Source organism: Marmota marmota, unplaced genomic scaffold, assembly GCF_001458135.2.
Source record: "Marmota marmota marmota unplaced genomic scaffold, marMar, whole genome shotgun sequence".
Classification (NCBI taxonomy): domain Eukaryota; kingdom Metazoa; phylum Chordata; class Mammalia; order Rodentia; family Sciuridae; genus Marmota; species Marmota marmota.
The window spans coordinates 22,936,896-22,951,807 of record NW_026000057.1 but is presented as its reverse complement, the minus strand read 5'-3'; the positions used below and the strand labels follow the sequence as shown (position 1 = coordinate 22,951,807).

At 33.6% G+C, this 14,912-nt stretch overlaps 1 protein-coding gene and 1 long non-coding RNA gene across 3 annotated transcripts in view; one reads left to right on the top strand and one right to left on the bottom strand.

Moving 5' to 3' along the window:
* Ccser1 (coiled-coil serine rich protein 1) overlaps positions 1-14,912 on the bottom strand; it is a 988,234-nt gene that overhangs the window by 122,850 nt on the left and 850,472 nt on the right. The window lies entirely within an intron of this gene.
* Positions 1,211-14,912, top strand: part of LOC125619781 — a 29,303-nt gene continuing 15,601 nt past the window's right edge. Inside the window, exons 1-3 of the long non-coding RNA XR_007351371.1 lie at positions 1,211-1,222; positions 5,378-5,384; positions 9,396-9,399. This is a non-coding gene — a long non-coding RNA (uncharacterized LOC125619781). The remainder of the gene's footprint in view (positions 1,223-5,377; positions 5,385-9,395; positions 9,400-14,912) is intronic.

The following is a 14,912-nucleotide window of genomic DNA, read 5'->3' as shown; positions in this document are numbered from 1 at the left end:
ATGATACAAAACTGTGATATAGTTTAATTTATGTATTATTCTCAGTAAGAATATTGTTAATCAATGATTAATAATAAAATAGTAAAATAGAATAAACTATAACAATATATTTTATTAAAAGTTATTTAAAATTTAGGAATTGCTTATTTCTCGAATTTTCCATAAAAAAATGTTGGACCCATTGTTGAACACTGTTAACTGAAATCATGGAAATCAAAACCATGGATGAGAGGTGACTATGGTACAGTTCTTATGGGAAGTTTCTTCTTAGTCTGAAAAATCACTTATTTTGGATAGCCTGCCACTTAAATATTCTGATTTCTTCTTTAAACTTCTAATCACAATATTTTATTTATTTGGATCAATGTAAAATGAGAAAAAAATACACATATGTTTTTTTTTCATTTGCAGATTTAAAAGACCAGTTTACTGATTAGGTTTGTGTCTCCTCACTGAAGTGACCCTGATTTCTCCTGCTTGGTCAAATGATCCTGGATTGTGATCCTACATCACTTGATGATTAATTTACCCCTTGACACAATGCAGAAGAGGGCTATACACTTCCCTTCAAAATGTTCTACTTGTACTGCCTGTGGCTGAGTTGCTGTGGCATTTCTGTCCCTGAGGCTATTTTCTCAATCAATGACAATCACAAGTAACAAGGAAGGTGAGCAGCTGTTTTTCACCATAGGATGGTTATTATGTTCCGGTGTAAAATAATCAAGTAAGCAAGTGAACAGCAGCATGTTGTAAGCTAGAATAGCTGCAATGAAAAAAGTTAGTGACTGATGTTAAGAGGAAAGGGCAGGTCTTGAAATAAAATCTGATTTTAAGTTCATAGATACTTGAGTAAGATCCACTCTCTGATATAGAGATACAAGAAATTGTATCATTGGTCCTAAAGATGCAATTACCTCTAAGGTAGCAGAAGGATGTCAGCATTTTTTTCTTTAAGAACTTTTGATTGTAAATTGCTGCAGAAACCCAGCAGCCCAGGAACTATGTTACCACAATCTCTGAATATTCATCCCAGTATCCATTATTCCTTCTCCCTACCTCAAACTAATAACTATAGGATGTACTCAGAGATCTAAGATGCAAGTATATTACAGCTTTATGGTCTCCTAATCCTGTATTATATGATAGTCTTTGCATACCTGAAGTTTCTCTTTCATTTTGCTAAGTGCCAGGATGTTGCCTTTTAGAGTAGACTATTTTATGTGTATTCATCCCATTCCCAGACACTTATGCAGGTGCATTCACACACACATTTTCCTATTAAGCCTATACCTGATTGTGCTTCTCCAATCATTCAAGACTTCATTTCACATAACACTAATCAAAAAAGAACTAAATAATAAAATCATACCACCCTAATATTTGGTTCTCCCCAATGATTTTTTTTTTTTCACTAAGGCATTTCTGTTAAACAAAACAAGAGCCAGGAGCAGTGGCGCCCTCCTGTAATTCCAACAAGTCAGGAGGCTGAGGCAGGAGAATCTAGAGTTCAAAGCCAGCCTCAGCAATTTAGTGTGGCACTTAGCAACTGAGCAAGACCTGGTCTCCAAATAAAATATAAAATGGCTGGGATGTGCCTATGTGGTTAAGAACCACTGGGTTTAATCCCAGGTACACCACCCCCCCAAAATAAACACCTTGCATAAGAGTATGACTTGATAAATAAGTTGGTATAAATCAATTTGTTACACATTTTTTTTCAATTTATCCAATTCATTATTTCAAATCTTAAGGTTTAATACAAGAAACATATAATGTATCTTGTAGGAAACTTTTCACAAAAATGTCTAATTATTCTGATACTTGTTTTTTATTTGTTCAACAAATATTTATGATAACTTAAAATTAATTTAAGGTAGGGATTTAATAGGTGCAAGTCACCAGTCATTTTTTTCCAAAATATCAGTATCACATCAGAATAAATATTAAAGACATAACATCTTAAAAATTGATCACTATATAAAGTCACTTTTCCATTATATTCTTAAATTTTCATCAAAAATAACAGACCAAGTCGGACATCATATGCCATCCAATAGTATCTAATATAGATTTTCTACTATATTTTAGTTTTTCTTAGTACACACATAACAGTTTCTGAATTAATATGTTACCATTCTTTAATATAATATCTCTTGAATATTGAAGCCTGCTTGAAGAAGAAACTTCACTCTTTGGTTGAAATCAAAATAAAAATAATCAACGATTATATTAAAATTAGCATGCTGGGTATACCCTCAAATCAAACAAGTAAATGTCTTCTGTGGTGAAGCAAAAACAGAATATTAAGATATTATTGAACTGTAATAATCAAGTTAGAAAAAAATTACAATGAGAAGAAAAAACATTTTCAGCCAAAATAGACTTTTAGAAGCGATTAAATATATTTGAATAATTTAGTCATAAAGTTTCTTCACAGTAAGCCAGAGAAATAATTAGTTGGAACTTACAATTGATGTTTAGGTGTGACAGAAGAGAGAAGGGAGACATTAGACATGCTTTGGGAAAAGGTGTATTGGGGAGACCATGAAACTCAAGTGAAGATAAAAATATTAAAACACATGGATCATGCACTCATTTCAGTGCTATGCATTAAGTAGAGTCCCATAAAATACTTCTTGAATTAAAAGAATCAAATAATTATTTTTTTTTACTTCAGTTTGAGCACAGGGATTATGATAGAGATGTGCAATCAGAAAGAATGACTTGGACTAAGCAAGGGCTAAATTGATAAACTGGCATTTTTACAGAGTGAAATTGGTAGTAATGACAAATTTAATTTACTCAGATATGCAAACAAGAGAACATTTATTGGATGCAATAAAAATGCCAAGATTAGTATTTGAGCGAATCTGATTACTAAACAAATTAAACATATTCCTGAAACAACAGAGGAAAATGATATTAAAATATAAATGCTGAAAGTATGACTGACTGGTGACTTGCACCTAGTAACTTGGACTCACTTGACTAAGAATACACAGAATGACAGAAATATTGCTTGAAGAGTTGGAATATAATTTTAAAACCCCAGTTTCAGAATGACTACCTCAAGATGTAGAAAAAAATTCAAAAGTGAATACAATTACAAATGTTATTTCCAACCTGAACAATAAATATAGTTAAAAATGCATAAAAAGGTGGTAAGCAAGTACATTAAGAATCTAGTTGTCAGTGTATTTCCCTTCTGCCCACCTGCTTTTCTCTTTTCCTTAATATTAATTGATTAAGCCATTGCAATAGACTGAATATGTCTGCCCAAAACTTATGTATTGAACCCCTAATCTTAACATGGTGGTACTTGTGGATGGGATCTTTGGGAGATGATTAAGTCAAGAAAGTGAAGTATTTCATAAGATGAAAGCTTTTGCAAGATGAAGCCAGAGAACTACCTATTTCTCTTTCCATTACGGAAGGGTACAAGAAGTCAGTAATCTGCAATCTACAAGAGAGTTCTCACCAGAACTTGACCATGCTGGCATGCTGATCTCAGACTTTCAGCCTCCAGAACTGTGAGAAATAAATTTCTCTTATTTATAAGGCTTCCAATTTATGGGATTTTATTATAGCATTCCAGACTGCCTGACATTACCATGATTCAGGTTCTCATTATTTTAGATCAGAATTACAGGAATAGCTTATCTGGTTTATCTCCTTGTCTCTGCACTCTCTTTTACTGTTCATTATTTGATAAGGTTTGCAGATAAAAATTTTCCCCTTGGCTTTAAAGAATCTTAACAATGAGCCATTTTTATTGTATGCTTTCCCCTCATCTCCCCCCTCACATGCATTCTCACTCTAATCAGATTCACATCTCACATCTATAATATTCAATCTAATACAAATGGCTTCCATTGGCTACAAATATGTGTTCTACAAGTGTATCCCAGACATAGTACTGGGAGTTAGAACTGTAAAGAGAAGGTATAACCATGCCTTAAATCTATCTGGGAGTGTCTCATTCCATCCAGCCTACTATAACAAAATCCCTTAGACTTGGTAATACATAAGCAACAGAAAATTATTTCTCACAGTTCTGGAAGTTGGGATGTCTAAGATGGTAGCCTCTAGTGACAGCATGCTCTCTACTTCCAAGTTGGTGCATTTTTATTGCTGTCTCCTCACTTAGCATAAGAAGCAAGAATATTTCTTTCAATTTCTTTTATAAAGACACTAATCCTTTCATGGTGGAGGGCAGGGGCAGGGGCCCCTCATGACTCCATTACTTCCCCAAAGGTTCCACCTGTTTATTCCATCACATTGGCTATTAGGCTCCAACACATGAATTTGTGGGAAAGACAAACTTCAGATCACTGCAGGAAGATACTTAAGTGGCCCAAGCATGGTATATATTATGTGAGGATACAGGGATCCCATGGCAAGTGACACATGTACTTCTTCTCACTGCTATTCATGGTGATATTTCCACTTGGATTGGTTTCCCACATCACCTTTACTGATTTTTATCATGCTTATTTTAAAAATGATTAACTTAAACATTTTAGCTTCTCTTTCATACAGAACACAATTTAGTACTTGCATTCCTTTTAAAAAGATATTAGTTGAATAAATAGAAATTGAGAAATAAATGGAAAATACTATCCATTAAGTTGGGCCCCCATAAATTCAAAAAATAACTCTTGTAAATGAAACTGCTAATGGTGGCAAATAGAACTATGGCTGTTTAAAAATCAAGATATACAAAGGGAAAAGAAATCAAGATTCAGAAAGAAGAGGATTAAGACAAGGAGGTTGTCAATGTCTACCACGCCTAAGATTTCATCAGTTTCTCAGGAGGCAGATGTTGAAGTTGACATCAAACACATTATTTAATGTTAATAGTTGATCCAATTAAATGTTTAGATTAACTCTTTAAATAAATTCTGTGGTCTCTAATTCACACTGGACATAATCATTCACAATTAATCACTTTATTTAAAAAATTAAAATCCTGAGTTAAGGTGGTACTTCACATACTATAGGAGCCTGAGTAAGGACCCCCAAAGAAACCCATACCCTAATCTCTTGAACCTATGAATACCATAAAAAAAGTGTCTTTGAAAGTGTGATTAAGGGTCTAAGATAAGGAGATGACCCTGTGTTATCCAAGAAAGCTAAGTAAAGAGGAAGATAGAGGGAAAGAGTCAGAAAGCTGCATGATAACTGAAGCAAGATGACATTACTGGCCTTAAAGATGAGGAAGCCATAAGCTAGGGATGCAGCTTTGGAAGCCCAAAAACACCAGGAAACTGATTGTCTCCTCAGAGCCTCTGCAAGGAACACAGACAGCCCTGCAGATACCTTGATGTAGGCCTAGCGGAATCGATTCCAGACTCTGACCTCCAGAACTCAAAGAGAGTAAATGTGTATTGTTTTAAGCCAAGTTTGTGGTAAATTGTTACAATTGTCTAGGAAACCAATACAAACACTATGAAAAAGAGCTCTTCTTCCTTGAAAAACTCTAAAAGTTAAATCATAGATATTAAAGTTTTCAAGTCCACCCATAGATACGAGATTAAGAAAAACTAAGGACAGAATATTGTCTTAGCCATGCTATTTCTAGCTACTTCTTTGAGACAGAAAGCATGACAAATATCAATATATGCTTATTACTATACGGTCCTTTTCTTCTATACACACATTCATTTATGTAATCAGGAATATTACTTTTGTAAATGACTTGCCATCAGAATAAAATATATGTTATAGTCATAAAACCACATAGATGTTCTTCCATATAGTTATGTCAGTCTCTTCCAAACCTAGTCTGGACTCATCTCACTATGCTGGAAAATCAGCACAGATTCAGCCAAGATATATAACATCTGTCAGATATGCCTGGGCTCTTTGGAGGATAGTGCTGGGCTGGCGGGTAAAGGTGAAGTCTTGGATGCAATTTATCTGGAACGAATAGAAAACTTAGTACACATCATTGATTTTATATGCTCCAAATACTTAGGTTTAAAAGTCAGTAAGCCTGACAAAGGAGAGATGGCAAGACATTTAAATGGATGCAAAATTTTCTTAAGGAAAAAAGAAGTCCTCTGGAAAAAGTAAACAATTTTAACAGTGAAATAAAAAGGAGCCACTCAATTTCACAGGAAGCAATCTTGAGAGACCTTCTGTGGCCTGACATACAAATTACCTGGCTGAAAGTAGAAATCAAAATACCGTGGAGAAAAACAAATCACCTGTAAATGAACACAATGACTTTCTCAAGTAGACAGTGCTATAAGGTTGATTGAAGTTGTATTCTTGGTTCTTCTAATTTGCAGAATGCTATTGTCACCAAGAAAAGGCAAATCCCCCCTCATGCTAGGAAGAATAGAGACAATTATTGATGAAATGAGCAGAAATTTCATGAAATATTATCAAATCTGACTACAAATTGTCAATGATCCTGTAGAAATAAAAATCCATAGTGGGCTCAAATCCTTCATTCAGAAGCGGATTTTATTTAAGTAAATTAGGAAATAGGAAACCGAATGGCATGACAGGTAATGAAATGCAGTAATTTCCAAAATCAGAATGTTGCTCCAATTCTACCTACAAAGAACACTTGATATGTGAAGGGTTATTTGAACAATTAATTTTTAACTTCACACTCAGCAACAGTTACCTAAGGTTAGTGATCTTATTTTTCATAACTAAGGATGAGGTAAGGCAAAGATTCCATTTGCAAGAAAATGAACTAGAAAATAATCTTATTAGGAATGTTCTTCAGCTTGAACTGCAACCAGAGAGCTCAACAGTCCTTGTCAAGAACAAAGTGAGGTCTCCAGTCTTTATTAGCTTTACAGGTCAAACATCAAACCTGCTGTGACTAAAAAATGAAGGAATTCATTCAATTGTTTTAAAGCATGAATTTCATTCTCTAAGTTTAGCTTCTATAGTAGCTCAGGACATATGCAAGAAAATGTGCAGTTATTTACCTTTTATATTATCGTTATGGCTGCATTATTTCTAGAAATGAGGCTGAATGAGTGGCATAGACATAATTTGGATGTGTTTGACATATATGTGACATGTGTGAATGGCTATATGGGTATTTATTAGTATTTCTGGCCCTATGTGATTGATTATAGTGCACTTGTTGCTAGATAGGTTTATCAAGGCAAAATGACATAAAAGATAACATGTATCTGCCTTTGGACTCTTACAATCAAGCAGGATCCTTGCAGCTCAGGAAACTTCGTAAAACTTTCTTACAAGGCTGGAGTCGCAAACTCACATTATTTTCAGAGGCTGATTATCATGAAATGTGTGGCAAGATGAAGAAGTCAGGCCCCTCATGAAAACACTCAAATTCAACTTTAATTGTGCCAGCAAAAAAGAGGACTTATATGTACCAGTTTTGTCTTGTTTGTATGGATCATCATTTTGGAACTCCTGCCATAGCAACTACCTTCAGGATGTGTTGAGAACACCGAAGTCCACACTCTGTAATGAGATATACTTACTAAACATGTACCACGACATCCAGTGTTCAGATGTAAATCCTCACTGTAAAATAGGCCGAAGTGAACTTGTTCACCTCTTCTGTCATGGAAGAACATAGCTAGAAACAGAACTAAGAACTAAAATCTCATGTTCATCAGACACAATATCTGTCAATGCCTTAGTCTTGTCTTCTCAAATTCCATAATTATGAGAAATAAAATGTTTCCTATAAGCCCATCTCTCTCTCTCTCTCTCTCTCTCTCTCTCTCTATATATATATATATATATATATATATAGTATGTATTGTGTTCAAAACAATATATATACATATATAATATTAAACATAAATATATAAATAATATATAAATACATTATATATATAGTGTGTTATAGTGTGTGTGTGTTGCTGGGGTTTGAACCCAGGGCCTTATGCATGCAAAGTTTGCACTTTACCAACTGAGCCATATCCCCAGCTCTCCATGATATTTCATGATATTTTCTTAAAGCAACCTCACTGTTTCAGAAACTACTGAGGCATGATTCCCCCAAGTATTATAATCTTTCCCCACTCTGCCTATGAGAAATGCAAATTATTCCTAGTCTCCTGTGAGCTTCTGAGAATTGTTTCACTCATTCTTTTCCAGTAGCCCTTTTCTTAGCCTTGAGTATTTTCCTCAAAGAAATGGTCTGATTAGTTCTGAGCCTAGGACTAAGTGAGCCATTTGCAAACCTCTGAGGCCCATGTGCAGTTCACTCCCATCTCGTGCATGACCCTGTTGATTCCAGCCACCTCAGCCTCCGCAAATAGTCTTGTCTTCTCAACACAGGGGGACCACTGAGATCTGTTTGGACTCCTTGTCTCTGCACTTCAGCCTGGAAACTCTGCAGCCCACTTTCTTACCTTCTTCTTAATCTAAGATCGCTTTCAGTATTTGAAAGTTGTTGTTTTATGGATTTCATATAGATTTTTAGTTATTTAAAGACCACAGAATAAATTTGATCCATGTTACTTCAACATAACAACAAACAGAAGTCCTTCCTGAGGTTTTGTAAATAGCTGTCCAATTCAGACAATTTTATTTTATTTTTTTAATTTTTTAAATTTGTTTTAATTAGTTACACATGAAAGTACAATGATCTTGACATGTACAATATGTAAGACAATTTTAAATGTGATTTTTTTCTCATGAATCATCTGTGTTCAAAAACAATGATTTGAAAGAAATCCATGATTTTCCATGTGTGAGGAGGAAACATAAAAACTCTTGTTTAACAGGAAGAGTTTCTCTATAAGGAGTGCGAAATAAGGTAACTATCCTCTTGGACAGTATGGTGACCTGTCAGCAATGTTTAGGATCATTAAACAACCTCCACCTATAGTAGTGGTTTGTTTTTGCATATAACTTGCCAGTTCATGGTTATAAGGTACTAAATAAATCCCATCCACAGATACAGACTACCCAATCTGAAAAGAAATAAAGCAAAACTAAAAATAAATTTAAAAAAATAACAAATGCTTTCTCAATATAACACTGCAATATTGAAAGTCATTATTTTAACTCTTCAAAATGAAAAGACCTAAGAGATTCCTTGGAAATCTGGTAATGAAACCACCATTTGACTCAGCTATACCTTTCCTTGGTATATATCCCAAAGACTTAAAACAGCATACTACAGGGACACAGCCACATAAATGTTTATAGCAGCACAATTCACAATAGCTAAACTGTGGAGCCAACCTAGATGCCCTTCAGTGTATGAATGGATTAAAAAAAATGTGGCATATATACACAATGGAATTATTTTCAGCAATAAAAGATAATAAAATTTGCAGGAAAATGGATGGCATTGAAGAAGATAATGCTAAGTGAAGTTAGCCAATCCCCCTAAAACAAATGCCATATGTTTTCTCTGATATAAAGAGGCTGATTCATAGTGGGGTAGGGAGGGGGAGCATGCCAGGAATACATGAATTCTAGATGGGGCGGAGGGGTGGGAGGGAAAGGGGAAAGGGTCAGGGGATTAGCAAGGATGGTGAAATGTGATAGACATCAATTATCCAAAGTACATGTATAAAGACACAAATTGGTGTCAACATACTTTATATACAACCAGAGAAGTGAAAAATTGTGCTGTATACATGTAATAAGAATTGTAATGCATTCCATTGTCATTTATTTTAAAAAAATCAATAAAAAATAAAAATAAGGAAAAAAAGACCTAATAGCATTGAAATATTTGCCTTTTTAAAATTTAGTTTACTGGTGATCAACTTTATATTTTCCTAAAAACAATATAATCCTTGCAAGAATTCATGAAATTTCAAGTAGAAATGTCACTTTCAGTCCCTAATATGCTTTCAAATAGGAAATAAACATTTGATTTTTATTTTTCTAAGGATCGACAAACTGAATATTAAAAACCTGATAAACTTTAGACTGATGTCTTATGATGCCAAATGATTCAGAAACATCTGAGTTTCCTATTTCAATCATACCTTTGAAATCAGGTATAAATCTGGAATTCTCAATTATTTTAATTGCTTTTCTCATGTTTTCCCTTAATATAAACTTCCTCATAGACCAGTTATGACTAGTAATCACTGGCTTGAAAACTATTAGCACGTCTGCTCCAGGAGCATAGAGGAGGGAGTGTTGTATTTTGTGTTGGAGGCAGCTTCATAGGAGGATAAAATTTGATGAATACAGACACTGAATTTGTATATTCAATATTTAAAATAGGGCTACATTAACCTTGGAATAATAAGAACAGAAAAACAGAATTCCTGCTGAGTGTTTTACTCTCTCTCTCTCTCTCTCTCCCCTACATTGGGAATAACACAGGGTACTGCTCAGGGTTGAATTTGTTGTTCTCTTTCCTAGAACACTCTTCTCCCGATAACTAATGACCCACTCTCTCCCATCCTACAAGTCCCCACAGGTATGCCACATGGTGAGTGAGTCTTCCAATGGCCCTCTGCACAATAGTAAACCATCCTTACCCCACCAGTGCCATCCTTCTGTATGCTCATTCCCTTTCATTTTAATTTTTCAAAGCTCTATTGCCTGTAGTTCTATATATTCATTTTTAATTTTATTATCTCCCTCTTCTCACTCTACAAAAGCAAGCACTTTATCCATTTTTTCCATGATTATACTACTGGTTCCTATGCTGGTAACTGGCACATAGTAGGCACTCTACCATGGTACTGAGTGTATGAATTTATCTGTCAATAAATGAAGCAAGCAGTCAACATTGTGCCTATAATGTAAGACTTCAGTCAAATTACAAATGACTTTTTGGCATCATCATCATCATTATTAGATTTAATTATTTTAAGATGTGAAATACTTCCATGACTTGTTTTTTTTTTTTTTTTGCATGGATATATATGGAAGTAATATGAAAATAGAGATTAATTTTTTTTGTCCCTCAAAATGAGGAACTCTAAGAATACACACTGTGTGACTTAAAATTAACTTTGAAACAGCACTTATAGTTAAACATCCCATATGTGTGATTGTTTGTTCTTGGGAGGTATGTTTTAAACCATTTGAACAGTAATTTGATGATTTATTGAAGTCAGTAATTTGAGATTTAGTTGAATAAAATTCTTTGGAGCTACGGAATTGAACTTGATATGTTTACAAGTGAGTAAGAAAAAAATTAATGTTAACAATGTTGTTTAAGTGTGAGCTGAAAATTAAATTTATTGAAAAGCAAGAGAATTGAAGAAATGAATATTTCCAATGGAGATATTTAAAAATTAGAAAACAAACAATATAAGTTGATGATACTAAAAGCAAAGTTACAACATTAATAAAAAATGAGACAGATATTTCAAATAAAATGTTCCAATTTAAATTCATGCTTTTATTCTGCTGTAAATCACTACTTTATAAAGTATTAAGTTACTTCTCTAAACTATTGATAATTACATTACCCATTATTTATACCTAAATAATATAATAAGCTCATATAGACATCTAACAGAAAATAAAATATAATAAACACTTGTAGGACACTTTATGAGGCAAGGTTAAAAAATAATAAGGACATAATCATTCTGTTGAAAGGCTCAAATTCTGTTGGATTTGCACATGTAAACAAGTAAACGTATTTCACTATGGGTTCTATATTACTGCACTTTCTAGACTTTAAACTTAATTAAACAAAGAGGATTCAATAAAAAGGAATTAGATAGGTTAAATTTTTAATATTTTTTACCTAAAGAAGTATTCATCTTAAAAATTCAACTTGCCCTCTAACATCATTAAGTAAATGGTAATACAACATCAAAAATAATAGGAAAACATAACATAATCATTAATTAAAATAATTTAGCATTTTCTAAACTAAGCTTAATTTCTCTGTTATTACTTTTCAAAGGAACCTAAATTTCAGCACAAACTTGCACATCATTGTTTTCAGCAACACTGCTATAACAGAAATGTTGACAGCTACATGGAAGGGGAGGTGATGTAGTTTTTTTGGGGGGGAGGGGGTACCAGGAATTGAACTCAAGGGCCCTCGACCACTGAGCCACATCCGTGCCCTATTTTGTATTTTATTTAGAGACAAGGGTTTCACTGAGTTGCTTAGCACCTTGTTTTTTTGAGGCTGGCTTTGAACTCGAGATCCTCCTGCCTCAGCCTCCAGAGCCTCTGGGATTACAGGCGTGTGCCACCATGCCTGGAAAAGATGATGTATTCTGTTCTAGGAACAGATTCATAGAAGGAAAACATCTGAACCACCAATCAAGATGAGTAATAAGAAGAAATAGAAGTTTGGGGTATCAAACTAGTAAGTGACAGAGCCAACACTATGAAGGGTGACAAGGAACAGAGCAAAAGACAAGTAGCACTAGTCACTGACAGAAGAGAATTGGAAAATCAACTATCAAGAGTAAAAGAAGAAAAAGAAGCATCATGTTTCAGACATGCAGTAGACAACTTCTGGCATTGCAATATTTTATGTTGCCTTAAATGTCATTGGACTTCTTAACATTCTAACTCCTTGTCAGTCTCAAGAGATTTTCCTAGCAGGCTTAAGACATCCGAATTATGGAAAATAGGAAGAGGTAGGAAAGCCCCTGATGTCACATGTCAACCACTGGTTGAAAGCACATGTCCTGTGCTAAAACACAAATTCCATTGCCATTTTGCTATCTTTGATTCAGGGAAAGAATTTTTTTATTCAACATAAGAGTCCATCTCCATGCACTGCTTTAATTGCACTAAATCAAGAAAAAAAATGTGAACCTGAATTCAAAACAAAAATCTATACTTAAAAATAAATACCTGCAGTAGATATCATAATCTCAAATTAAAAATAGCCTCAATTCTAATAAAAATATTTTATACAAATGTTTATTGTAACAATAAAATTATACTGACCAATGATTTTTTTTAGATTACAGCAATTTTAAAAATAAAATATGTGCAAAGAATGCAGGATTAATTTATGAATACATACACATACATGTATATACTCAGACAACATATTCAGTGCACATATATTTTACATATTCATTATTGTATACAAAGAAACACACAGGCTCACACTACAAATGATTGAAAGGAAAATAGCAGAATCTCATTAGCTGCTATGTACTAATTGGGGGTTATGAGCCTTAAAAATATCTAAAAGGTTTTCTGAAATTTTTAAAGCTTCTATAATGAATATGCATAACTTTTAAAATATAAAAACACTGTAGGATTTCTAAAATATACTCTAACAGTATATAAATCGGTGGCATGTAAATGATTAGTTTTCATTGTCTAGAAATTAGGTAGTTTAAAATGTCTGAAGAGATTACAACCAATTACAACCAATGTGTTCTCAGAAACAATTTTGCTTTTGGCTATGTTTGATATGACTTAATTTTCCAAGATCCTATCCTTATCATCTGGCAAAAAAAATATGAGGAAAGAAGAGTTATTAAAATTATTGTTCTCCTCAGAGAGAAAACTAAAAATAAGTAAAAAAAGAATATCCAACATTTGTACTGCTCTAAGAATACAAACCAAAAAGAATAACAAGGTCAAAAATAACTCTATGAACCTTTTAAAACTGTACATCATGGGGCTGGGGATGTGGCTCAAGCAGTAACGGGCTCGCCTGGCATGGGCAAGGTGCTGCGTTCAATCCTCAGCAACCAAATAAAAATAAAATAAAGGAAAACTAATGATGAACAAAGAAGCATTCTCCCCATCATTTGCCATTTTTATTCACAGTGGGCCCCTTTCACTTAGAAAGCAGGAGATGCATATATTTGCAATCTCTTTAATACTAATATATAACCCATAAATTCTGTTTTTAATAATTTATTATTTATTACTATAATTATCAAAGGTTAAATATCTCTGATTTTACCAGTGGGAAGTCTTTCATAATGTCAACTGTGTCCTCTTGAAAAACTCCAATTATATTTTTTTAACTCTATTTTTTTTCTCACATTATAAAAGATTTTCCAGGTTTACTTTAGACTCTTGCTGCCCCAGCCCTGTAATCAGTCATTTCTTGGAGAAGCCCTGGGACGTTCACTGGGAAATGGTTTTTAAAAATAAGACCTGGCATTAAAATGCTCATGACTACTGAATGTCAGAGCCTGTATAGCTATTCATTGAAGGGGTCTACAAATGTGTACTGGTGCATATGCACACACACCCATACACATCCCTTCCTACACATAAACACAAACATATGCATTTATGTATCAGGAAGCAGGAATTCCTAATAATAATTTTAATTCTAATTTATCTTGCAGGGTCTTTCCCTGCCTTTCCCCATTCTGTATTTGAATCTTCTTTCTTCCAAAAATACACAAAGAATTTCAGAACTTCAGAATTGCTTCACTGATACCACTAAAATAAGAAATCACATGCCCACAAAATTGTTGGCCCATTTCTCCCATACCCCATAAGGACGAAGAAAGCATATATTCAAATCTGAAGTCATGAAAAGTTAAAGGAATTATTCTTTTTTTTTCTATTTTCCTTATCAGTGGACTTATGTTCTTTGCTTGAATACAAGTGTGTTCATTTGTTCATATGTTCATTTGTTTTATTTTAGCTTTTGGTTTATTTCTTATATTTTCTATTCATTTTTTAAACATATGCATATTAACTTCCGCCTGAAAGTCAAGAGTCATTACTCAGTATCCAGTGGAGCTTGGTTTCAGGAGTCCTCATAGACACCAAAGTCTGCAGATACTTAAGTCCCTTATATAAAAATCATACTATTTACGTATAGCCTGTTTATTCTCTCTAGTATGTCTTAAGTCATTTATAGATTACTTACAAACATAATGCAAAGTGAATGCCATGCAAATAATTCTTATACTGTACTCTTTAGAGAATGACAAAAAAAAAAAAAAAAGCTTTCACATGTTCATTACAGACTTAGTTTTGTTTGGTTGGTTGGTTGGTTTTGCTTTTTGTTGTTGTTTGTC